The following is a 27,920-nucleotide window of genomic DNA, read 5'->3' as shown; positions in this document are numbered from 1 at the left end:
GAGAGGTTACGTCAGAATCCACAGCCAGGCCTGAGCCCCTGCTCTTCGAGCTTCCTGCCTGGGTACGCCCTTCCCTCTGAGTGTCCCTGCGGGTGGGCATCCTTAGCTCCATTGACAAGCCAGGAAATGGCTCAGAAAGCACAGGGACCCTTGCCTCCTCCGTAGCTGGGAAGGGCGAAGCCTGGAAAGGAGCTGATGGGAGCAAGCCAGGCGGCAGGAGGTGCTCTGACTCTCAGCTCACTTGTGCGTCTCCATCACAGTGGTCCTCACAGGGACAGGCTTGCATTTGCTGAGTGCCCGAGAAGACAGGTGTCCTGCCGGGCACTTTTTTACGACAGCCCTGTCGGCCCGAGAAAACCTGCTCCCACTTGGAGGAAAGTGCCGAGACCTGAGGCATCGACGCGCTGGGGAAGGGCCTGAGCTATGTGCCCATGGCCAGCACTGTTTATTCTCGTTACCCTGGTCTCCCCTGGACATTCCTGTGGTCCCACAGCCTCCTCCATCATCCTCGGTTCAACCTCCCTGCTCTCAGAATTCACCATTCGGGAGCCCAGAGGGGCCCACAGCCCGCGGAAGGGGGTGGTGTGACTTGCAGTGAGATGAAGTGGGGGTCTCCACGGCCTGCACACATAGTTGCAAATAAATGGCCATAAGCAGTTTCCTCAGCTGCACTTTTTTTTAAAAAAAGAACTTAAACATTGCAATGAACACAGACAGGAAGTACCTCTCCGGCTGCTCCCCACATAACCACCCCCCACTTCCACCTACACCCTCCCTCACACATACATACACGTAAAGGAAAAAGAATCCCTGTAAGGAACGCCCATCCTCACAGCTCCCCTCTCCTGGCTGTTGCTATGGGCAACCGCTGCCAACAGGTACCATAGGTTGGGGGCCACCTAGCAAGGTTGGCTGAATGTCACATTGCAGCCTGACAACGGTGAGTGGGCGAGCGAGGGGCACTCACAGGACACGTTCTGTCATAAGTTCTTCCCAGAACAGCCTCTTTGTCAATTTCAGATGGAAAGAGGATGGCTTTTCCCAGAGAGAAAGATGAAATAGCCGAGTTCTTGGTAAAGCAGAAATGTCCTTTCTACAGCTCCCCGGGAGTGCTGCACATAACGGGGTGAGAACGTACCGAGCATCAGCACCCCAACTGGAGAGCCTGGGGCATGCGGGGCACTGGGCTGGGCTCCTCCAGTGCAGTCACGCCCAGGCCTTCCTTCCTCAGGGCAAGCCCTGCAAAGCTTGTGCTCTTACCCCTGCTTCACAGGATGGCAATCAGGGACCTTAGAGCACACAGTAGGGCCAGGGCAGAGCTGGGACTAGACGTCTTTTTTCTTTTTTTTGACTCACAGCTTATTTTCACACCACAGCCCTGCCCCGCTGCCCTCAGAGGAAGCTCCCGGGCAGGGCTGGCCTGGCGGGAGGCTGCGGAGGCAGAGGCCAGGAGGGGTGCATCATGGGTGTCTGCAGATGTGCTGGTCTGGCTTTGCTGCTCAGAGCTGTATGAAGCGGGCTCGTCCCTGGCCGCTTTGGCCCTCTGGCTTGTGGGACCACATGCACCTCCCACTCAACACTGCTTGTCCCAGGCAGCAGTGTCACTCTGACATTGAGGCTGCAGCTTCTGATCTGTGCAATCTTTTTTTTAAAAATTATTCTTTATTGACTTCAGAGAGGAAGAGAGTGGGAGAGAGATAGAAACATCAATGATGAGAGAGAATCATTGATTGGCTGCCTCCTGCACGCTCCATACTGGGGATCAAGCCTGAAACCCGGGAATATGCCTTGACTGGGAATCAAACCGTGACCTCCTGGTTCCTGGGGCAACGCTCAACCCCTGAGCCACGCCAGATGGGCTGATCTGGGTAACCTTGAGGCAGGACAGCAGAGGCCTGCCCCCTTACAAGGTATGCATCAGTTCAAATGAAGACACAAAACCAGGAGGACAAAAATCTCCTAAAGGTGAATCGAGCTCAAAATAAAATTAGGTCGTACATGTGGATAAGATGCCAGGAGTGTAGGAACTGAATCCATGTTGTGTTTTCTACTTTCCTTCGGTCCCTCCAAAGCCTAGCGTGTTGCTGGGCATATAGGATGTTTAGTGTATGTTCGCCATGTCCCGTTAAATCAGCAAGTGACTCAATGATGTCCACGTGGAACAAAGCCTGTTGGCATGCAGCTCCCCTTACACAGAGGTGGGAGCTCTGGAGCCCGACTCAACAGCTTAAACTGGGTCAGTTTTTGTTTCTGTTCTTTGCAAGTGAATGCAGTTGTGCTCTGGATTGGTCGTTCTGAGTGGTCTTGCTGAGTGGAGAATAAAGTCAGTTACATGCACAACCTGAGCAGCCTGCCCACCTCAGAATGAGCCACAGGCTGATGCAGGAGCAGGTATATCTAGTGGTTGCTTGGATGTCTCAGTAGGACAGAGAGGAAAGAGGGAGTCTGCATGTCCTTGTCACTGGAGTTAATATCTCCAGATCTCAATGGTGTCATCTGTAAAGTAAGGGTGAGTGAGCAGATGGACATAATATAATGACAGTAACAAACATTAAGTAAGCTACAGTTGGTGACTACTACCAGGTCCTGGGCCTCTAACAGAATTAATCTTTCTTTCTTTCTTTCTTTCTTTCTTTCTTTTTTTCTTTCTTTCTTTTTTTCTTTCTTTCTTTCTTTCTTTCTTTCTTTCTTTCTTTCTTTCTTTCTTTCTTTCTTTCTTTCACCTTTTCCTTCTGTGAAGGTTAATTTTATGTGTCAACTTAGCTGCATCACACTGCCCAGATATTTGTGGAAACATTATTCTGGATAGTTCTGTGAGGGTGGTTTAGGTTGAGACTAAGATTTAAATAGTTGAACTTAGAGTAAAGCAGATTGCTCTTCGTAATGTGGGTGGGCCTCATCCAATCAGTTGAAGGCCCGACTAGAACAAGCCTGACCTCCCCTGAACAAGAAGGAACTCTGCCAGCAAATTGCCTTTGGAATTGAATCGCATCTCTTCCCTGCGTCTCCAGCCTGCCGGCTGCCCCATCAGATTTGGGACTTGATAAGCCTCCATAATTGTGTAAAGCAATTCCTTAAAACAAATCTCTCTTTCTCTTTCCAGTTGGACTGTTTCTCTGGAGAACTTTCCTTTCTTGTTCATGTTCCTCCTTCCCTTCTTCCCTCCTTCCCTTATTGATAAGGAAATTGGCTCAAGGACATGAAGTAAATTGCCCACGGTCTACTGGCTTGTAAACTGGGACTGAATTTCAGGGCTGTCTCACTCCAAAGCCTCCACGGCGTCCACCACTCCCTGGAGTGAACTGCGAAGTGCTGAGTGGGACGCTCTTTGGCAGGTCTTGGACCACACAGGAAATCTGGCTGTGCTTTCTCACCTCTCATTGTCAACACCACACCTACAAGAGCTTCAGTGAGACCCTCACAGGCTCTCTCAGACCTTCTGCGCCTTCCAGGGCCGACATCAAGTTTAAATGCTCTCTCCTCTGTTGTAGTTGCTATTGCAAGTACAGCAGACATTTTATTTGTGTTAACATAGCATTTGATGGGGGAAAAAAAGAAAAATTGCCTTCTGTCAGTGGGTCTAATCCATCCAAGGTGCAGTAAAGGCCGCTCTCCAAGCTCTCATTTGTCTCTTTCCTCTCCACTCCTGTCTCACCTCCTGAGCTGACCAGGACGATATGTTTAAACTGCAAATCTGCCGGCTGGCGTGGCTCAGTGGTTGAGCATCAACCTATGAACCAGGAGATCATGGTTTGATTTCCAGTCAGGGCACATGCCCGGGGTTACAGGCTCAATTCCCAGTGGGAGGCATGCAGGAGGCAGCTGATCAATGATTCCCTCTTGTCATTGATGTTTCTATCTCCCTCCCTCTCCTATCCTCTCTGAGATCAATAAAAAATATATTTAAACTGGAAATCTGACTACACTACCCTCACTTCCAGGCAAAAACCTACCAATTCCAAGATTCTTAGTCCTCTAAAGTCCCCCATTATCTATTTTCTGCCTTAATCACAAGTCTCCATGATACCTCATTTTCTGCCCATAATAAGTGATGGGCATTTTCCCCAGTGGTAGGTTGCATTATTGTTCAAAATATTCAATGCCACTCATTGGGCCCCTCCATGTGGAGCATTAAACAAGCCCTGGGTGTCAGTCTTGCTCACGTCACTTGCTTAGGCCAATCAAATGCAATAGGAAGTGATCATCATGTGAAATGAGTAAGACATTCAGACTTATTTTAACCTGATAAGATTTTAGGTCTGTTTGAGATCATCACACAATTTGATCAATGCTAACCTCTCCCATTCTGAACTAGGTGGCCCTTCTCTTAGGGCTCACTGTGTCATGCACTCTATTTTTCTATAGCACTAACCACATTAAATGTCATTTGCTGTTTACATACTTGCCCTCCCTAGTAGATGGAGAAACCCTCCAGGGCCAGAGATTGTGTGCTTGTTTACCTCTGTATTTCCAGCCCCCAGAGCAGCCCGGTGTTTAAAACATGTTGTCTCGTTGCATTGAATCAAGCTCTTAATCCATCAGTCTTACTTAAATACTGATTAACTGAATTACCAGAAATCAAAGACAATATTATCAATCCCTAAGCTTAGAGAGAGGATTAAAGTATGTAATGAAGGTCGGAATGGTATGCATTGAAATGAACCGACCTTGGCATTTTACTAAGCTTAGAGAGAGGATTAAAGTATGTAATGAAGGTCAAATGATATGCATTGAAATGAACCGACCTTGGCATTTTACAATCAATAGAAAACACTGTGGATAGCACTGAGAAAAGAATGCTGGGCATGATGGCAGGGTCAATACCGGGCCATTCTAAAGACCTTTCCACTCAAGTCCCAGACTGTGTGGATTCACTTCTCCTTTACAGCGACTAGAAGAAAAGTGACATTCACAACACCCTTGCCTTTCAAGGGAGGCGGGATTTGGCTGCACATAGAAGATATGATAAAATGGCATCAACTCTCTTGGAGCCTGAGACTCAGAATAGCTCTTCTGACATTCAGTCTCCTGCCTTGACCGAGCCCCGATGTCACTCACTGATATGTCTGTTGATTCTACTACCTTTCGTAAAACTCTTGCCTCATTCTCATGCCATCCTGATCCCAGCACTTTATATGCCCAAGTTCATGGAGACCAGGACATTTAGGCTATGTAAAAAGCATCCACAGAAACACACATTTTCTTGCAAATCAAACCCAAGTGAAAATATAAGAATGCATTGATTCATTCACTCATTTCCTGATTTAAAAATGAATATGGACGGGTTCAGCTGCTAGCAACCCCACCTAAGGATGCTTCCCTGTCTAAGAATTGATCAGGAAGAGGATATCCTGAATCTTTCTTTTTCCTTTCAGTTTTGCCATCTGCTTTCCCATAACATAAGATAGTCCGAGATGGACATACTGCTGAAATTATTAAGCCCAAACTCCTGATTTGATTAGGGTCAAATCTGAAAAAAAATGACTCACTCAAAATCTGCTTTCCCATAACATAAGATAGTCCGAGATGGACGCGTACTGCTGAAATTATTAAGCTCAAACTCCTGATTTAATTAGGGTCAATTCTGAAAAAAAAAATGACTCACTCAAGGTCAAACAGTGAATGTGTCATCAAAGCCAGGACTCAAACCAGAGCAGCTTGTGTTCTAGGCTTTCTTTTCCTCTTTTCCCCCCTCCATTTAAAGACACTTATTGAAGAGAGCTTCAAAGAGAGTCAAGGAGCTGCCACCCTGCCTTTCAGTATCATGTCCATGTACTTATTTCCAGTGCTCACGGCAGCCTATGTATTTGGGTTACAATAGTGATCTACCCATCGCCCAGGGATGCAGCTCTGAAGCCATGGGAGTCAGACAGACCTTGGCGTACATCTTGGCTCTCTCCTGACCACTGCATGTTCTCAGACAAGTCGTTGAACAGATCAGGACCTCAGTTTCCAGAACCTGTAAAAGCTACCAACCTATCACAAGGCTTACAGGTGACAATGCCTGAGAAAGTGCCTCTGCAACTGCCCAGAGGCTCGCTGGCCGGCATCGCCATGTCACCTGTGCTCTTACACGCTGGGGTTCAGGTGAATGAACCGCTCTCTGTGCCTCTAGACCAGCGGTTCTCAACCTGTGGGTCGCGACCCCTTTGGCGGTCGAACAACCCTTTCACAGGGGTCGCCTAAGACCATCCTGCATATCAGATATTTACATGACGATTCATAACAGTAGCAACATTACAGTTATGAAGTAGCAACGAAAATAATTTTATGGTTGGGTCACAACATGAGGAACTGTATTTAAAGGGCCAGAAGGTTGAGAACCACTGACTAACCCAACCCTCTCATTTTACTGATGGATTAAAAAAATAACCCCTGGTAGCTGAAGTGACTTTGCTGAAGTCTCACAGGGGTTATGTTTGGAGGCTGGACCTGAACTCAGCTCTCCCACTTTAGTCGGGACCTCTCTGCTCTGCTTTGATGCCTGTTGCTGTTCTGATCACTGCCCCACATGTAGAGAGACAGAAACCACCAGCCATTTAGTTGTTTAGCCCCAAAAAGAGCCAATTGTAGGTGTTCTTTAAATCACATCTACAGTCACCCACTGCACCACCTTCTGACCCCCACCAGCTCTGTGATATTGTTCATCTGCTCAGGGTGGCCTGGCATGCAGTTCTTGGCCATCTAAGCCCCAGCCTCGTATGTGGCCCTGAAAACTGTAGAACGTCTATACTTGGCAGAGGAACAGCTGCCAAAGAACAGAATATGCTCTAGTTCTTGTTTTAACTTGACTCCATTGTTCACCAAATATATTTTTCCTTCAATGAAGTATCACTGAGCAGCTTATGACAGGATTTAACATTTAAACCTGTAATATAAAGATTTCTCTTTGTCCCTGTTTTCTGACAGTTTGTCAAATAAGGCTAATGGAGATTGCTAAAAGCATGACTACATCAGTAGATAATTCCTCAGGTGAGTTCTTTGCATCCATGCATGTTGCAGACGGCAGAATCAACAAGAGGCATGGGGATCAGGAGGCAAAGGAAGGGGAAATGAAAGGGAAAAACTGAGGAAGTAAATAAAGGTCTTCTGGGTAAGTGAAGATGGAGACCTGAAGCAAGAAGGAAGAGCCAGGCCGAATGTCAGAGATACTTAGAAGGTGGCCTCACGGGAATTGGGAGTGTTCTGGTGGGCGAGGGAGGAGTCCCAGAGCCAAGATTGCATTTTGAACTTGTTCGGCTGGAAATACAGTGATACTCAGCCAAGAAGGGAAATCTAAGAGGAAGGGGCATTTTGATTTATTTTTTTTTATTCAAAGAAACAAAATCAGTTTCTTATTTATGTGTAGATGTTAAAAAAATGTAAAGACTTTTCTTGGCTGGTAACTCATGGGGCCATAGAAAAACCCTTGCCCTTATATAAATTCACAAACAACAAAATAACTATTGATAGTAGAAGAAAGAAGGGTGGGTAGATACATAAGGGGAAAGAAAAAAATAGAAAAATGTGAACTATGGACAGATCCAGATTCAAATCCCAGCTAGACCACAACCTAAACTTTGACTATGAGGCTTCCTCGCTTCTAGCACATTTGTTATGTCCCAGAGCCCAGGTGGAGGTTGAAGGAACCCACCTTCCTCCCACAAGGGCCCAGGTCCCCTTGTCCTTCCGCATCTCTAAGTGATGATTAGCAGTTAGCACCTCTACAAGATGGCATTTCCTCCTGTAAAACCTTCCCCTGCTGGCGTCCTCTCAGGCACTCTGCGGGCTCACTCGCTCCAGCTCTCTAACACATTAGAGCTCTTTATTTCCTCTGACAGCTTTTGTTGACCTTTCAGCATGCTCATGTTTCCTCCAATCGAGAAAAGGCAGGTGGAAACAAACCAGCATTTCCCCTCATCTTCCTCCCTGACTTCTGTCTCCAGCACTGCAGTGTTAATACCCTTCCTCCGAGCATCATTGCCCATGCAGTCCCAAACCTGAACCTGAAGATACATTGGTGTCTTTCTGCCGCCTTCCCAGCTACACCTAGAAGAGGTACCCTCTGGAGCTTTGTCACCGAGGGGCTACTAAGGGGAGCCATGATACTACATGCCAGGAGGCAAATCTGAAGGGGCCACAATCTGAGGACACTAGAGGTGGCATGCACACTGGGTGAAGAAACCAGGAGACTGTGGGCATGAAGAGAGCATGGTGAGTTGACTGATACATGCATATGGGGACTTGGGTTAGGATAGTCAACATTGAGTAGGCATATTACCAGGCAAATGGATCCTTTCTGAGAATAAAAGCTTATAGAAACCCCACTATACTAAGCCTATGGGCTGTTCTTGTTGACACTAGGCATGGAGAACTTGGTTGATTGGCCTGCCTTGGAGGGCAAGGGCAGACAGGGAGAGCCCCTTAAGAGGTTCCCCATGGCCCATCTAAGCATCTTTCCTCTGTCTCTCCTCCAAATCTCTACTGCTTTTAGCAATTTCTCTATTTCTCTAATCCTGTTTCTTTGCACTTTCACGGGCTCCATTTGCCCCTCAATCCATCACAATGGATGCCAGAGCTCCGCGCCCCTTTCTTTACCCCAATCTGTGTGGAGAACTCACTCCAGCTATCACCTCTATGGAAGGACGATCCACATTTACATCCCTCAGGCCAAGTCACCTAAAGCATCAACGTCCACTGGGTCCCCCACTACATTGCAACTCAGTACATCTAACATAAAAACCTGTTTCTGTCCCCAAACATTCCCTCTTCCTTCCATCGGCCTTTCTCTCCCTGTTGCCTCTGTTCATGTAGACCTGCCAATCAAACTCGACTCTGCCACTGCCCAGATCCACAGGACCATCAGCGGCCTAGACTTACCTGATCTTTTTTGTTTTTTGCATCTGTCACCTTTTCTCCACCCCCACTGCCTCTGCTCTAGTTCTCACCTGGACTTGTGTAGTGGTCTCTTCCATGATCGTCATGTCAGGGCTTCCTTTCTCCTGTGATGTAAGTCTGTCACTCTGCAAATAATGGGGCCCAAGCTCAGGGCAGTTTAGTGGTGTTTTCATGGTCACATGCCATGGAATTGGCAAAGCCAGACTCAAACCTGAGTCTTCTTGCCTCCTGAGTCTATGTTTTACACTTAATGTTTCTATACCTGGGATGTTTCATGCATGTAGTATGCACATACAGCAGAAGAGGTGGCAACCTTATACATTTGAAATGGGTGAAGAATACATAGTAAGGGAAGTCACTTAGGTTGCTGAATAAATGATGAAGCTTAAGAAAAAGTGGAGCTAAAATGGGCCGGGCAGAAAGACCTTCCAGTGTGAATGCCTCAAGGATACCTGAGCGGCAATGGAAAGAAGCCCTTCCCACTTGCTTCTAGCATCTCTGTGTTCTGCTCTTTTCTCACTTTGGCTGCAGAAACCCACCTGAACTGTGGAGTTCAAGGTCGCAGGGAGGATGAGTGGTCTTGTCTTTAATCCCTGGGCTGCCTAACCCACCTGGAACCAAGCCCAAACCTGTGTCTCCTGCTTCCACCTCCTGAGCCCTGTAGTCCTTCCTCAGCCTCCCCAGGGAGTCATTTACATCACAATCGCTTTCTGGCTCTTTTCATAAAAGAAAAAAATGAGCGCATTTGATAGTCATTCTTCCCTGATGAGATGTGGAATAAGCTGTCTCTCTTAGAGAGGAAGTTCCTTTATCACGGTGTTTTACAAACAAGGAGAAAGTTGTCAAAATCCTAATGAAATCAGTGTCTGCTTCTCCTGCTCTGCCATTCCACAGAGAGAGGACAGCTGTGACTATGAAATGCAGCAGCCATGGCGGCAGCTAGAGCCAGGACAGAGGCCGATGGGACACCCCAGGAGAGCTTTACCTGCAGCCTCTGAGACGCAGGCCACTTGCCCTTCCAGGACAGAAGAGCATAGTGCAAAGAGACTAGATTGGCCTCAGATTTGGGTTCACATCCTGATTCAACTTACTCAGTAACCTCGGATAGTCACTACCCTTTCAACCTCTGTCTCAACATCGATTCTAATTGAAGGGAAAGGAACAATCATTACAAAGGGCTGAGGACGTGCCAGTTCTTTACAGATATTGCCCCTCCACCTCCTCACAAACCCACAAATCAGAAACCATCTCCCCTCCTCTGCAGATGGGTGATTTTCTTAATAACTACCTCATACCTCCTTTCTTTGTTCTCCAAGTAGCCTAGAATTTGACACCCAACATACTCCTGCCTTTACTGAGTGGGGTCTAAGGAACCTGATTTATTGAGCCCTTCCTAGGGGTCATGCACTCTATCAAGCCCTTTATATCTCAATATCCTTAATTTATTCTTTTTCTTAAAATTTTTATTTTATTGTTGTAAAAACACTTAACATGATATCTACCCTCTTGACAGATGTTAAGTGCACACTCCATCCTTGTTGACTGTAGGTACCATGTTGTACAGTAGATCTCTAGAGCTTATGCATTTTTCTGAACTCAAACATCATGCTCATTGGTTGGCAACTCCTCATTTTCTCCTCCACCAACCCCTGACAGCCACCCTTCCATTCTTTGATTCTATGCCTTTGACTACTTCAGCTACCACATGTGTACGGAATCCACAGTGGCATTTGTCTTTCTGTGACTTGCTTATTTCACTTAGCACAATGTTCTCGAGGTTCATCTATGTTGTCCCCAAATGGCAGAATTTCCTTCTTTTTTTGTGCCTTGATTATACTTCATTGTATGGATATACTGCATTTTCTTTATCCAGTCATCCTTTGATGGGTGCTTAGGTTGTTTGCATATGTTGGCCATTGTAAATAGTGCTGCAATGACCACAGGAGTGGTAAAATCTCTTCAAGGTCCTGGTTTCTACATCAGGCCTAGAGGCAAATATACTCCCTATTTGCAGCGAAAGATATTCACCAAGACTATATCGCTAGCTTACAGCTACACAGTTAGTAGTGGCTAGGTCAGAACTCACACTCAGGTCTGCTGCCTCTAAAGACTGCCCTTCAACCCCAGCTCTGCTTTCTGCTCTATTCTCTTATTGTCTCTTCCAGGACGTAGGAAGCCACTAAAAATGTGTCATCGTTCTTGATTAAAGATATAATTTTATGAGTCACATCAGTCAATCTTTATTAAAATCTCCTAGAAAACTCCAGTTTGTGACACTGAGTCAGTAGCAACATTTACAGTAGTTTGGTGGGTTGTTTTTTTTTTTTTACTTAATTATGTTAATTGCTATTTCTAAGCATAATTAACATTTTGAATTAGTGTAATTACATCAAACAACATGTTTAATTTGTCATGTCAAATACAATAATTAGTAATGATTCTTGAGAAGATGTCATTACAAGTTTGAGGTATTTATAAGGTGTAATCATGTCAAATGTGATCATACTAAAGAGCGATACTAAAGCTTATAGAAAAATCTTGCTGTGAATGTTTTGAAAGTTTCACGTTGTGGTCATTTTAAATATTTTGCCCCTCAACAAAAGTCAAATGCGGCATGCTTTAGTGATCGGTTTGCTAATTAGTTAAGGGAATAACAATGGAGTCTTGAATTACAACTGAACTCATATTTAATCCACCAAATGTCCCCAGCCCCCCCTTTTAAACTCCAGAGTGATTATTAATGGTTTTCCATATTAAATAGTTATACTTGAAAATTGACTCTGGGGAAATGAGGACAACCCAGAAACAAATGGATTTCTTCCAAATATGGCGATTTCAGACTAACGTCAGAGGTGAGTTAAATTAATGGCCCAACCATTTCATGGCTATGAGGCTCACCAAATCACTGACATGTTTAATTTTCACTAACTTTTGCTGTAACATGGGATAACGCATACTTTGTGGAGGAGAAATAAGATGATGCCAATCAAACTACACAGCCAAAGTGCTTTGTGGCCTAAGTTATAGGTGGCCTACCTGTGTATGAATCTTTATCTGGATACATCAGACTCCGACAAGAGCAGCAGGAAAAAATCATCACATGTGGTTCAAGTCCCGTCACGGTGGGGTGAGCTGCTGACACCTGGGTGGTGCTGGACACGCCATTTTGCCTCTTTTGAGCTTCAGTTTCCTTGCCTTATAAAATGAGGGGAATAACACACATTTCAGAGACATGTTGAGGATGAGACGAAGCAGTGAGCATAAAAATAGCCTAGCTTTTCATCCACGTGATGCTACTCGGTGAATGTTTGGGTTTGCGATAAGGCAGAAGTCAGGGACCCCTTACTGGATCAAGTCCTGGTCCCCTCTGTCCCTTTCTTCCCAGTTTCTTAGGAAACTGAGTGAGTGTGTTAGGTACAGAGCCCAGCCTTTGCGCTTAGACACTGTTGACTAGAACCCCAGCTCTAACCACTTACTCTTAAAAGGTGGAAATAAACAAAGGACCCACTTCCCCTTCAAGTTTTCATATTTGAGGGCAGGCAGAGGAAAGGGATGGTTTAGAATCAAGGAATTCTCATTTCTATCCCAAACTGATTGGGGAATCCTTTTGCTGTTCTTTGCTATGTTGGAACCATCTCTCTCTATGTGTGAACCCAAGCCCTGCAGAGCCAATCACACTTCCAGGAGTTGGTTACACTTCACCTTCATCTGCCAGGAGCCTGTGTTCGACTGGTAAACACCTGTCTGTCTTTCAAGATTCATCTGGGCATTAACTCTTCAGTGGAATCTTTCTTTTAACCTTCTTTGAGGTAGAATTGGTCACTCCCTTCTTAGTGGTCCTAACTTACCTGCACAGAGATTTATAATAATATCAGTTCTTAGAGATCTCTGTTATTCTTACTTGCTCTTTTTTTTCCCATTGCAATAATTGAAACTCTTTGAGGGATAGAGCCTGTGTCATAATATTCAATGAATATATGTATATTCCCAATATCTCGCACTGGCCAGGCATAGAGTAAGAGTTCAGCAAATGTTTGTTGAATGAGTTAATAGTAACAGGAAAAGTTCAGGATTTAAATTCAGACAGAAGTGGCTAAGTTGTTCATTCATTCATTCGTTTGTTAATCATATAATCATTTCTTGATCATTGGCTAAGTAGCAGGCCCCTGGCTAAGCTCTGGGGATGTATCAGGGAACTAATTTCACGGATCCATTTACCTTATAATCTAGCATAGTATTTCTCCAAGTGTGGTTGAAAAGGCCTCAGATCAGGAGGGGATGCTATACATGAATATTTCTACCATGAGTGGTATAAATGGGCTACACCTCTGACCTGCTAAGTTAGATTCTGTGGGTAAGAACCGTAGATTTTCCATTTTTAACACATACTTGATTCTTATAGTGTGTAAAGTTTGAGTATCACTAGATTACACATTGACTAAGTTCCAAGCTAAGTATGTAAACTTGGGAGCAGTTACTCAACATCTCTGGACTTCTGGTTCTTGGTCTGTGAATAGGATGGTACTATGCACCACAGAAGTTCACGGTGAGGACGGTGAGTCGTCTCTTTAAGGTGCCTGTGAAGTGCTCAGCTACTGCTCAGCGACTGCTTCAAAGGAAATGGTTCTGCATGTGCCTGTCCCTGGAGACGGCACGAGCATGTCATTTTCTTAAATCACATCTGATTTTAACTCTAGTAACGAATGCCCCCATTTAAAATGCACAATGAGCCCAGCTGGTGTGGCTCAGTGGGTTGAGTGTCAACCCACGCACCAAGAGGTCACCAGTTGGATTCCCAGTCAGGGCACATGTCAGGGTTGCAGGCTAAATCCCCAGTAGGGGGGCGTGCAGGAGGCAGCTGGTAGATATTTCTCTCTCATCGATGTTTCTATTCCTCTCTCCTTCTCTCTTCCTCTCCCTTTAAAAATCAACACACACATTTTAAAAAAATAACTAAATAAAATGAACAATGACTTCTCAGGTCTGCCAGTGTTGTCAGCCTAGATTTCACAGGACATAGTTTCAAATCCATTGGACAACAATTTAGGAAGTACCCACTCTAACGGGAGTGTACAAAGATGTGGGGAGGGTTCTGACTTCCCGAAGCTCAGAATCACGCTGAGGATCCAGACCGTATGTGTTAGTCATGGTCCAACCGGAAGAACACACAGTTGGGGTGTGACAGGGTATTGGTTATGGGGGGACGAGAGCCTGAGAAGCCAACCAGAGAACAGAAGGCGGTGCTGAAAGTGGAACCACAGTGACCATTCCCACCCCTCAGCTGCAAGATCAAAGGCAGGAGGTGTGACCAGAGGCAGGGGCTGGGTCACGCACAGGCTGAAAGACTCCAGTTTTCCTGGGACCGCCTGCGACACAGGAGGGGCAGAAGGAGCTGCTGTCAGGGGCACTTAGGAAAAAGTCCTGCCTCTGCCCCTCTTCTCACCCTCCCATCTGGTCACTGCCTCCTGTTGGTGAAGCAGCAAGAACCTGGTCAGCCCTCTTTCCCCCACACAGAACGGAGCCAGCAGAGGCCAAGGCCTGAAGCCAGTGGCAGGCCTGACGCAGAAGGGAGATTTGCTGCAAGAGGCCTGCGGTGAGTGCTAACGCAGAGGTGCAGGGACAGGGAAAGAGAGGACAGCGAGCCTGCAGGAGCCAGGCTGGCTGCCCGGCCAGAGCCTGGGGAAGGGGCAGGGAGGCGATGAGGTCACCGTGGTTTGGCATCTCACCCACGGATTTTCCAGCTGAGAGGCTGCATTTTGCCAAAGTGCCCGAAGTGATCAGACTCAGGGTTCTCCATCCTTCAAACTCCGCAGGCAGGAAGGGCGGAGCTACAGAGGGCCTGGGAGCAAACAGGCTTCTTCCATCAAGGCTTTGGCCTCCTAGCTCAGCGAGCACTTGGACTTGTATGGAAAGTCCAGGTCTGGAATGCGGGACATTCACAAAGGGGCATTGTTCTCCGGGGGACAGTTTATTGCACTGGAAGAGCTCCGAGCTCACCCCCTGTGAATGGGGTGTGTGTGTGGGGGGGGAGCTGACCTCCACTCAGGACCCGCTTACTCCTTTCCTGACCCAGATTCAGAGAAGCCTGCTTTTAAACACCAGGCACCTTTTAAGGTCAAATCAGACCTGCACTGTCTCTAAATATGCTTGTTATTACAAAATATCGAGACCAGATTTAGATGCAATATGAGGTGGAAGAGAAATGGCATCACACATTCAGCCGCTGGGCCCCTGGCAGGAGACCTGTGGTGGTTAGTGTGGGGGGTGTGGACCCACTGGGCGTTCACAATTGTCATTGGACCAAAGCACAAGAATCAAACGCAGTCTACATGGGAATCATCCGTGCTTCTCTTCGGCCTTGCCACATCGGCAATGCAAGGCTCACCAACACCCCTATTGGGGCCAGTGCTTGGCACGTTTTGCTGATCTCGGCTCAGGGACAAGGCGTGCATAGGAAGGCTGGAAAGGCCTGCCAAATTGTCCTCAAGGCTCAATTTTAAAAGGATAATCTTATTTTTTAAAATATAATTTTATTGATTTCAAAGAAGGGAGGAGAGTGAGAGAGAGAGAGAAACATCAAACACCTCCTGCATGCCCCCCCCCCCACTGGGGATCAAGCCTGCAACCCATGCATATGCCCTTGACCAGAATCGAACCCAGTACCCTTTGGTCTGCAGGCCGACGCTCTATCCACTGAGCCAAACCAGCTAGGCAATAATCTTATTTTTTACTAGAAGCCGGATGCACGAAATTCGTGCAAGGGGTAGAAGAGGAGGCCACGTTCTAGGAGATGAAGGGAGGAGAGTGAGAGAACTCAGGGGACATTGCCTGAGTCCCCTCCCCTGTGCTGTCTAGAGCCACACCCCAAACCAAGCCAGACAGCCCCCCACTTAGGTTGGATTTTTCCCCCTCAGCCCATTCCTTGTCCTGAGTACTCACCACAGCTCAGCACACTGCAGGGAGGAGGGGATGGGCTGCTCGGAGAACTGATCAGTAAATTAACTGATTCCCGATGTGCCATGATCTAAAAACAAAGCCAGAACTCCTGAGGCATCCTTGTTGAATAATAAGTGGATTTAAAAAACCATATATTGTGGGGCTTTAGTGACTTACTCATTGGGGGCTTCCCTATAAAATGGGAAATTATGTTAGGGGGCACACAATGAAGACCCCAATTGCCCTGACACACAGCCCCGGGCACCACTAAAGGGACAACCATGCACAGGGAGTGTATCAATCCAGCGTTTGTTAGCCGCGTCCTGTCGGGAAACACATGTCCACAGCCCGGGCCCTGCACTCCCTCCCCTGGGCCTGGCTCCGCAGACTGCGAGTCTGGGGCTTGGTCACAACAACTCCCTTTATGGGACACGTCCAGGCACCAGGCGCTGCACACCTCCTCGCCTGCGTTACATGAGTCCTCACCACCTCCGTCCACCCTCTCTCAATGAGGAGGACACTGAGCCTCAGAGGGGTTACCTGATGTCTCCCCACTCACCAAGTGTTGGGGGCAGTGCTCCGCCCTTGTGTGCATGGCACCAGCTTGTCTTTCTGAAATGAGCCCAGACGGTCTTTGAAGCTAGAGGAGGGGGTGGGATTATAGACTTCCTTCCGGCCAGGCCTGATCCACAGGCCGCGTGGACTCCAAGCTCGGCCCTATGATGGACTCAATACAGACAGATCTTAACACTGAGATTTGAAAGCGCCTGGAGAAGATGCGGGAGAGCCAGAGACACACACATAAACCAAAGGGTATGATGTGAAGTTGTCTGTGCTAACATGGGGGTGTGGGCAGCGTTTTCTGATTCCTCTGGAACAGGTGGATAATGAGGATGAGAATGAAGCCCCTTAGAAGCTGGGGCTGCAGGAGAGAGAGCTTCCCAGCTCGCAAGCCTAGAGGCGAGACTGACCGTCTGCCCCCTGGACCCTTGGGCTTTAAAGTTCTGCAGTTAGGACCTGTCCCAGGTATTGAACACCGCCTTTTCTGTGAGCATGAAGTGCTCTTCTTTCAGCCCTGCCCTGGGGACTGGCTTTGTTTCTGTACCGACTGCTCTGTGCTCTTTCCTAGCCTGCACCTGAGCAGGAAGCTGAGGGTGTCACCCACCATCATGCAACCAAGCACAGGATGAGCCTTCTTGCTCAGATGCCTCTCCCAAGGAGGCCATCACTCCGGATTGTTACAGGTGTCAACCTGAGGAATCTGCTTCGCCTCTGTGGCCCCTTGTGGTCCTGTCCCCGCAGGGCAGCGCAAACAGCAACCCCATCGCTGCCTGCCTCCCCGAACTGCTTAGAACTCGAGGTGCACCTTTCAGATAGATCCTCCGAAAGAAGCCAACGCCACGTGATTGCAAGGTGATCGTGGCTGATGTAGTTTGTTTTTGCAGAGAACTTAATAGGTTTATCCTGGAGGTGATAATTGGGAAGGGCTGTCCCCGAGCCGCCAGGCACCAGAGGAACCAGGTTGAGCTCTGTGAAGGGAGAACTTCATGCAGGAGGCAGAGTAGGACATGAACTCCGGTGCAGGCGGGGAGGCGCACACTGATGAACGCGGGAGAGGGAGGGTGGGCGCTGGTGCGCAGCTATGAGCAAGCGTCCTTCTCCGGCACCTTGAACAGTGAGAGCTGTGGCTTCTACGAGCGAGCAGGCCCCTGCCTTCCCTGCCCAGCCAGCTGATGCCGACCCTGGGGCCTGGGGTCCAGGAAGATCAGGTTTACATCCTAATCCCTTAGGAAACGTTGCCTCAGCTCCCCGGGTTCATTCCAACCAAAAGGTGAGAGGAAGCGAAGAGGCAGCTGAGCCAAGAAAGGCGATCACAGTGGCTCGGAGCAGAGCCGCGTCACGTCACGCTGGGCTTTCCGCCCCGTCGCCGCCATTAACACCTGGAAAGCCTGTGATTCTCACATTAGCAAAACATGCCATAAAGCATGGCTTCCCCTCTCCCCACAGACCCCAGCCCCGTTGCAGGGGGAGGGGACTGTCACAATGGCGCCATTCAGACCTGCCAAGGCCTTCTGGATGAGGCCTCTGAGGGGAGACTTGGGCCAAGTCTTGTCACGGGACACAGGCAGGCACAGCATCCCGTCCCAGCAGCCACCGGGCGAAGGGCTCCTGGGGTGTCCGAGCCCAGGACAGTGGAGATGAGCGAGCCCAATCACCCAATTTTAGAGAGAACGTGATGGACGGCACAGGGCGGGCTTCAGTGGGCGTGAATTCCCAGGTCCGCCTTGTGTCAGAGACTGTGAGATGTTAGGATGCGGGGTCCTGCCTGCAGCTCATCTGGAAGAGGGGACTGTCCGTCATGGACCTGGTGCCAGGAAGCTCCCCACCCAGGACTGAACACAAAGCAGTGGGAAGGCCATGGCCCCCCATATCCCCAATGAGAAAGTCCAGATAGGGTTGCACACACACATGCACCGCCCCCCCACACACACACACTCACACTATCATACATAATATGTATACAAGCAGCTCAGTTGGTCCAATACTTCATAAAATATTTCAAATGAGCTATGCCTTTAAAATGACATCATTTATAAAGTAGGTTAAACCTTCCTACTCTCATTTCACAATGCGAGTTTACTCAGAGTCTTCGCGTGGCTCCTCAGTGTGGGTCTCACCTCATCAGAAAACTGTCGAGTCACTAGCTGGTGGCAGTGTCACTCCCATTGGTTGGAGAGGTAGCTCGTCTCGGATCCTTAGAGGATGTTGTCACAGGCAATTTCATCTCAAGCCACAAATGTCCCTTCACTATCCATGATCTTCACAGCTTTCTCTATGGCTTTTGGAAAGTGATCTTTTGAAAGCTTTGTTTGTGACAGCATGCCAGGCAAGGGCCTGACCAGCCAAAGCCTCCCCCAACCCTGGAGGGAGAGTTACACCTAAATTAAACCCCTCTGCCGCCTTTGTCAACAATTCCATGAGGGGAGTTCCACGGGGATCCAATACGAACAGTTTCTGAGGTTGCTCAGGTGTCTTCTCCAAATAGGACTCTGATTTGGAAATGAAATATGGAGGACAGTCCCCTGTTGTAAACTTCATGCAACTCCCTGTTTTCAAGAAGAGCATTTTTAGGGAGGTATTTGGCCTTTGGCTCTGGCATTTGTGGGTGGTAAACCAGCGTAAATGAAAAGGTGATAGAGAGGAGAGTGTGGCTTTTTCCAGGGGAGGGAGTGGATGAGTTAAGAAACTTGCCAAAGAAGCGATGCCGGAGGGTGGGTGGGAAGGGTGGGAGGTGGAGTGCTAAGGGGTTCAGTTGGGAGACCCGCTCCTACGAAGGCATCCTGGTGAGGAGCTCGTGCACCGTCATGTCTTTTGATGGTCCGAGGCCTGCACGCCTGTGTTCCTTCAGACGGAGCCTGTTTCTGTCTGTCCTTCCTCCCACGCTTCTTACCTTCTCATGTGTACATGCCTGTTCTTTTTTCTGGAACTCGCTGTACTCTGGTTCTGTGGTCACCATTTTCTTAGTCACTTAAATTTGTCGAAGGCAAATGTTCTCCTGTTCCTTGGAGATGGCTGCTCTGCACCGACACCGTGTGAGGGCATTTGCAAAGTGCCGGCTTCTGGTGCTCAAAGTCTTCCTCTCCACCCACAACCGCTCTTCTCTCTCCCGTCATTTCAATGATGTTTTCCCTTTTCCGCTAGAGACAGGCTTCTCTGTTGACTGGCCCTCTACAGCAGTTGGCAAATCTCAGTAAAGGGCCAGATAGTCAACCACATAGGTTTGTGGGCTATGGGATCTCTGCCCTAATGCTCTGCCTCTGCCTCAGAAAACAGCCATAGACCCATGTAAATCAAGGGGGGAGGGTGCCAATAAAACTTCATGCATGACATTGAAATTAGAACTCAAATGCTCCATGTCACAAAATTGTATTATGCTTGCATTCTTTTTTCTTAACCATTTGAAAATGTAAAGCTCATCCCTAGCTCAAGGGCCATAGCTCACAGAGGTGGGCTAGATTTGGCCTTTGGGCTAGAATTTTCCAACTCCTGTTCTACATCATTGATTCCACAAGTATCGATTCAGCTTTTTACTGCCTCCAATATATATTTTAATTTTTGGCATTTTTTTTGGCTTAATTGTATTTTTCCCACTAACTGAGCCAGCTCCTTGAAAACCTAATCTGCCACTGAACCAACACAAATTCCATCCCACTGCAAAGCGCCCATATTCCCTTACATGCCGAGAACACAAAACAGATGCACCTAATGCTTTCTGCCATTCGGGTTGAATTATTTTCACAAACGTGCTTCTGCTCTGAATCTGTATGGTGGTGTCTTACCTTTTTATATTCAGAGTCTCTGCACACAGCCCACACCGTTGGTCGCTGCCGTGTCTCTAAGTTCTTCCCACATGAGGTGAGGTGAGCACACGTCTGCTCTTTGCCAACACACAGGGGCGTGAATTCACTTTGATCTCTTCTATTGTCCACCTAGGAGCTGCCTCCTCACCCTCCTCACATCGTACACTGGGCTCTGAGCATGGCCCCAGCCACATGTCCAGTCTCCGGTGAACTTCCATCTTGTGGACTTGGCTGCAGGGGGAGTGTTTTTTCCTGATCCCCACACCAGGGTCCTCTGACTGTCAGAGATGGTTTGTCCTCCTATTCCACCATCTGTGTAATTAAAAGACTGTTGTTTTTGTTACAATAAGTGTGGGGCGTATAAAATATATATGAGGAGCACAGTGCTTCTAATTCCCCGTGGCTCCTCATGGATTTGCTGGACAGTGAGCTCTCGTGTGATGTGTTTTCCATAGATGGACTTGCTGAGATCAGGGGTCACCGAGTGTAGGTGAGAAGTGGCAGAGGGGAGGCAAAGAGCCTGGTGTCACCTGGGTAGAGGAGGGTCACAGCATCCCCCAGCCTCTCTCCTTTGGAGCTCAGAGGTTGAGGTAGGATACTGACTGACCCTTTCCCCGGTGAGCTCATTCCTGATGCAATTAGGACAAATTCCTTCAAACACTGCTATGCCATTCATCAAAACCCTCACGTTCAGTAATACTGCACTTTTGCTATTAAAAATGTGTGTCTATAGGAATGGATTCAGGAACACTAAGTGACTTGCCTAAGAGTTTGCAATGAGACTGAAAATAAGACCTAGCCCACGTCTCTGACCGGAAAAGCATGCTTTTCCCACTACACTGCCCACCTCCAGAGGTTAGACTACCAAGTCCCTAACTGACAAGTGAAAAGGTAACATGAAAATGCAGACTATGTTATTGTAAAAAATGATGAAGTGACTCATCAATGGAATGGAAGATAATTGCACTCCGTGTGTCTTTCGGGGGGTCTGTCTCATCCCATCTATGACTCTCCAGTAGACACTGGCATGAAGACACAACGGAGCAAGGGAGCCCATGTTGTCACAATTCCAAGTTCGCTGGCCATTTGATTTATAAGTCTGAGGCAGTTAGGGGGATGCTGGCGCCCATGATGCAAATTGTCATCCATAAATTAGTGAGTGATTAAAATCTCACTAAGGTGAACATATCACCACAAATCTGAGTGATGTGCGAGTATTGCCAGCCGTAGCCAGCAGATGCATAGGAATAATTGGCTTTTAATGCTCATTAGTCAGTTTTATTACAAATAATGCATGTGCATGATGTTTGTAAATTTATGCTGCAGTGGGAAGACACGGTGACAGCGCAGTGTAAAGAGGCAGAGTGATGAGGAAAAGCACACCTCGAATTTATTAGGCGCCCAAAGGCACAGTTATGTATATGCTTACTTGTTGGTAACCTTGCCTCGTTCCAAAACAAAATAATTTAGGGGCATTTGAAGAAATATAACCATTATAAGAATTGTAAATGAAGACATTATGAAGAAAAGAAAAATGAAGGTCAGAAAACACAACGAGCCAAGCAACACAATTAGTATACAAGACGAATGTGGTGATATCCTCTGCATGTAATAAACATGAAATGCTAAGCAACCTCTGTGCTCATTAGCATTCAAACAAAAGAATGAACGCTGAGTAGGGCAACATTCATAGTATCCATGGGAAAAAGTCCAAACCACACACACACAAAAAACATTTTCTCAAGGGAAAGATAACATTTCTTGGTAAAATGACTAGAAGGAAATTTGCCTTATAGCTGTTCATAAAGGTGACACGAACATAAAAGGACATTAATCTTCAAATATGTCTCTAAGGCAAAGACAATAGCATTCTTTCTGCTAACACACCAGCACATGGGCCATGACCTTCTGCCAAATCATACTTTAATACAAAGTAGACCCTAGGACAGTGATGGCGAGCCTTTTGAGCTCGGCGTGTCAGCATTTTGAAAAACCCTAACTTAACTCTGGTGCCGTGTCACATAGAAATTTTTTGATATTTGCAAACATAGTAAAACAAAGACTTATATTTTTGATATTTATTTTATATATTTAAATGCCATTTAACAAAGAAAAATCAACCAAAAAAATGAGTTCACGTGTCACCTCTGACACGCATGTCATAGGTTCGCCATCACTGCCCTAGGAGGTGAAAACTTACCTCTTTCAGATGCCTTTTTCAGGCCCTATTCATGCACACTTCCTGGCCCATCATCCTTCCAACCTGTCTCTATTATAACTTTAGGCATGCAGGAGGCAGCCAATCAGTGATTCTCTCTAATCATTGATGTTTCTCTCTCTCCTTCTCCCTTCCTCTCTGAAATTAATAAAAATATGTATATATTTTTTAAAAAGAATACTAGTTGGAAATAATTTTCTAGAAATTTCAAGGGGGCGCATCTTCTGTATTCATTAGCCTGACTACATGACACTGCCTCCACCTCTGCCTTCTGCTGTAGATGGCAGACTTTTTGCGCGCCAGCATGGACACTCTGGCTTTTGCACTTGGCCTCTTAATCACTCTCAACCTTATTTTTATGTTTTCTAGCTCTTAACTCTGGTGCCGTGTCACATATAGAAATTTTTTGATATTTGCAACCATAGTAAAACAAAGACTTATATTTTTGATATTTATTTTATATATTTAAATGCCATTTAACAAAGAAAAATCAACCAAAAAAATGAGTTCACGTGTCACCTCTGACACGCATGTCATAGGTTCGCCATCACTGCCCTAGGAGGTGAAAACTTACCTCTTTCAGATGCCTTTTTCAGGCCCTATTCATGCACACTTCCTGGCCCATCATCCTTCCAACCTGTCTCTATTATAACTTTAGTTGGATAGAAACTTAGACTGTAAAAGCTATTCACAACTGAGCAATATACTGCACTTTACTGAATTTCCTTGCAAACGCTTTGCTTTTCCTATAATTGTCTTGTGCTTCTCTCTACTATTAATTACTGCTAATTCAACCGCAAAACCTTCTCCAGAAATGAAAGCTCCTTGTAATGCTTGGGCACATTCAGTAATAGGAAAGTTTTATCGGCTTGAAGAAATTTCTCCCAGAGGCTCCTGTCCAGGCTGGCAGCTCGCTAAGCTTGGTGCATCGCTGTCACCTTGGTGACCTCTCTGGCTCTCTCACATTGAATTCTTAATTCATGAATCCCACCTTTGTTGGTGTCTTCCCCTTTTTTGGTAAAATGCCTCTCTAGAAAAGAGTACTGGCTGGGGCAAAAGTAGGTGAACAGTTGTTCATATGGAAGATATAATAAGAAATAATAATGCAAGAATCAACTCTGTCTCATATAATCACAACGGGATGGATGGTAAAGAACACTGGTTGGGGCCCTTGCTGGTTTGGTTCAGTGGATAGATCGTAGGCCTGGGGACTGAAGGGTCCCAGGTTTGATTCCGGTCAAGGGCACATGCCTGGGTTGTGGGCTCGATCCCCAGTAGGAGGCATGCAGGAGGTAGCCAATCAGTGATTCTCTCTAATCATTGATGTTTTTCTCTCTCCTTCTCCCTTCCTTTCTGAAATTAATAAAAATATGTATATATTTTTTAAAAAGAATACTAGTTGGAAATAATTTTCTAGAAATTTCAAGGGGGTGCATCTTCTGTATTCATTAGCCTGACTACGTGACACTGTCTCCACCTCTGCCTTCTGCTGTAAATGGCAGGCTTTTTGCGTGCTAGCATGGACACTCTGGCTTTTGCACTTGGCCTCTTAATCACTCTCAACCTTATTTTTATGTTTTTCTAGCTCTTAAGTAGAGTTTAACACTAGTTATAAAGTCTCATTCCTCTTATGGTCTCTATTTTCTCCATAATTTCCAGTGCCTGATGTATTGCCCCAGCTCATGTATTTCTTTCTGCTGGTGCAGCATCCCAACTCACTTCTGGTGAAAATTAAGCAAATAAGTGCTATATTGTGCCAGGACTATATGTGATCCTCCAACCACAAGTGAGATTGAATCCTAATTACTAGCTGAGTGGTTAGTAACCAGCTCTAAAATTCCATCTTAGTCCTGCTTGCATCAATCAACTATTTGGATTCACCAGGATGCCAACTCTAAGATGAAATGTAATATTCAGTAAGTTTATTAGAATACCCTTGTCATCAATCTCCATGGGAGGGGAGCATAAAAAGCATGACTGAATAAAAGGAGAAGTTGAGCTGCCATACAGGCACAGCCCCTGCGGATCCATTGGAGAATTCTGGAACTCAAATGGCCCATCAGAATTGCCCTGCACTGGGCTGAAATGGTTGAGCCTTTATGCTCCTGGCTTCATCAGTCATTGGATGTGAGACATTCTTGGGCAAGGCAGCTCTCCGCAGCTCAGGCAATCCCTGAAAGAGATGACATCTGAAACCTGTCTCCTAACAACTCTATCAACAGCCAGTTGCCAAGCCCTTCCTTCATGGGGGACAGCTCTGTGGCTACTATGCTTTGGCCCTGTGGAAGGAAGATGTGGGCAGGAAATTGGGACCCTCTGTCTTCTGCAGGCCTAGTTTTATCCCTGCCATTGAAACCCAGATTTATCATTTCATTCTGAGTTGGTGTTTCCCCAAAAAACCAATGAATCACAGAATAATTATCAGTGTACCATAAAAATAACTATCTCTAGGTATAAGTAGGGAACATGGAAGATAAACTGTTAATTCTTTAGAATACAAGAGAATTATTTCAAAATGATCCAGGTCATACAAACTGATTATTTATGCTGTGGTAGATACAATGCCAGGAGGCAGTAATTTCAAAATATAAGTACCAAACCCAGTATGAAGACAGACAAGAACATACTTGACCTTACTATTGCTCACTAGGTGCCATAATTAAATAATGTCCTGATGACAGTGAGAGCTCAGAAAAAAGAACACCCGAGGAAAGGACATCTGAACTGAGACATCCAAAATATAGCACCCAACCGATGGATGCTTGTTGAATCATTTATGAGTGTGTTATTAATAGGCAGCAGAAATGAAGGTGATGGGAGGATTCTAAGCAGACTTTGATGGTCTTTCAGTGTTTTCTCTGTATAGAAAGCAGTAGGTAGCCCAGTGTGAGTACTTATTAGGTGACACTAGAAATACAGGGTGGTCTCATATGGCCTTGAATTCTCTTAGAAGGACTATTGACAATATCCTATGGAAAGTGGCAGAGGGCATGGGCTTCTTGAGGGTTTTTGAGCTGGTGAGTGAGCAACACATTGTAGGTTAATATTAGTCCCCTTGTGGAAGTGAAAGAAAAAGTATTAGTTAAAGCAAGAACTATGGTAGGATGGCCAGGTACAAGGCTGTAGGAACACCCTAGGTCCGTGGTCGGCAAACTGCAGCTCTCGGACCACATACGGCTCTTTGGCCCCTTAAGTGTGGCTCTTCCTAAGCCTTAGGAGTACCCTAATTAAGTTAATAGCAATGTACCTACCTATATAGTTTAAGTTTAAAAAATTTGGCTCTCAAAAGAAATTTCAATCATTGTACTGTTGATATTTGGCTCTGTTGACTAATGAGTTTGCCGACCACTGCCCTATGTGAACCACAAAGAGGCCTACAGTGTGGCACAGCAGTAGAGGTGGAGAGATGTTGGAGAGTGATACTGAAGCCACACCTCTGAGAGATGTTCTGTGTTCAGTGACATCTGCGTCCTACTGAGGGTTCGTGGACCCTCAGTAGGACTCAGTAGTTCATATACCTTATCTTGTTTATCCTCAAAACAACTGTGTGAGGTGAGGATTATGGTTCCCCACACACAGATGAGAACAGTGAGCACAGAGACCTCAGGTGACCAGCAGAGGTAGGATTTGAACTCATCCTGACTGTCTCCAAAACTCAGCTTCTTTCACCCACCACTCCGCACGCGATCAAGATGACATCAGTTCAACCAACTAAATTTGCTTCTTTCATAATAACTAGACAGCAGTAATGACATTTTTCTCTCTACTCCTTTTTTTTGTAATATTACGAGGTATTCAGGAAGTAAAGACACTCGCTGAATTATACAGCAATTTGTTATGACCAACTATTAGCTTTGAGCTGTCCGGGTGCCACTGACAGTCCGAGTGATGCTCTAAGAGCTCCACGGGAGATGATGACAACCACACGCATAGAGAATGAGGAAGTTAGCACGTGACGGTGCATTTCAGTGTCAAAATACCAAGTCACTGATTTGTTAGTCTCGGAGCCCAAATGAGCTCCCACTGATAAGCGAAGTCACAGCTCTGTCACCCTCTTCACACCCCTGGCATCATCTTCCCAGATGCTGCTGTCACCTGAAACCAGAGAAGGCCCTCAGTTCCAGCTCTGCCTGTCTCCTGGCCACGGGAAGAGTTTCAGCAGGAGGACTGTGATGCTTGTGTCGCCCAAACATTAATCACGGGGCTTGGGGCCACAGCATAGAAAGCCTTCTCCTGATTGGCTGATTCACTGGACAGGGATTTGAAAAAATTCTCTGGTGGAGCACCCTGAGCTGTTAGCCAATGTCAAATCATTCAGTGGTTACACCTAGAAGGACTTTATTATTATTATTACCACTATCTTAAGGAATTACCAAAGGTCACAGTGTGTAATACCTTTTGCGGTATAATCCATCAGGGTCCCACCATACATTTCTCAACCCAAATCACCTTACATATTTGGGGAAAAGAACAAGGAAGATCGGATATAAAGCTAGGAAAGCCTCAGACAAGCAGAGGAAAAGGAAAGAGGAGTGGGTGAGCTGAGCATGCCCGGGAGCGGGCAGTTCCTGCCCAGAAGCACCCTCGGCTGCCAGCTCCTGTCTCCCAGGGTCCAGGCAGGTGTCCGCTGGACTGGTCAGCTTAGCCGATCACTCTAGCTCTGAGTCTGCTTCTCATCCCCAACAAGACACCACAGTCTCCATGTCTCACAATCACGATACAAATGAGGAGCAATCATACCTTTAACATGCCAGTCACAGCTCCTGGCACCTAAGAGCTGCTCAGCCGTGCCATCTTCCTTTCCTTCACTATCAGGATTTTAGAATTTGCCAGGTGCTTCCACAGACATCATCTATTTAATATGTCAGAATCCTGGTGAAGAAATTAGGACCTATGTCCATGCACCTATTTAGCAGATGAGGAAAATCAAGGCTCAGGAAATTGCTCCAAGCCCTGTAATTGATAAGTCTCCCCATCCCACATAGGTCTCAACTGCTAGTGGAATAACAGGCAAAAATTAGAAATTTCCCATAGGGCTTCTGTCCTTGGGAAGCTGTTAGATGTTGATGAAGTTGAATGGCTGTTCCAGAGCCCTGCTCTCTGCAGACAGGAGACATCCCCACCAGGTCCCGCGCCTCTCCCTGGACTGTAACTTCCAACAGTATCCACTTGGGCCCTTCTGCTCTCCTTTGCTGAGAAGCCAAAACTCAAGTGGTTTTAAAGATCAACATACGTGAAATGATTTGCAGACCTTCTTTCTATTCATTCCACTTCTCTATTTCCATTTTGAGAATAGAGTAATCTGAGAAAATGGATATTTAAAGAGCAGGCACCACTGTTGCACGGACATCTCAAGGCCTACACAGGAAAACACGATGCTCATGGCCCTTCATGACTTGCTTTCTCTTCCATTTATGGCTCTGCCCTTGATCTCTGACCAGGGCTACATATAATGTTTCTAGATCTTTCTTGACCATGTTTTGCAGCAACATGTTGATTGCTTTTTATCCAGCTTCTTTGGGTGGCCA

Source organism: Myotis brandtii, unplaced genomic scaffold, assembly GCF_000412655.1.
Source record: "Myotis brandtii unplaced genomic scaffold, ASM41265v1 scaffold813, whole genome shotgun sequence".
Lineage (NCBI taxonomy): Eukaryota > Metazoa > Chordata > Mammalia > Chiroptera > Vespertilionidae > Myotis > Myotis brandtii.
This window is presented reverse-complemented; position numbering follows the sequence as displayed.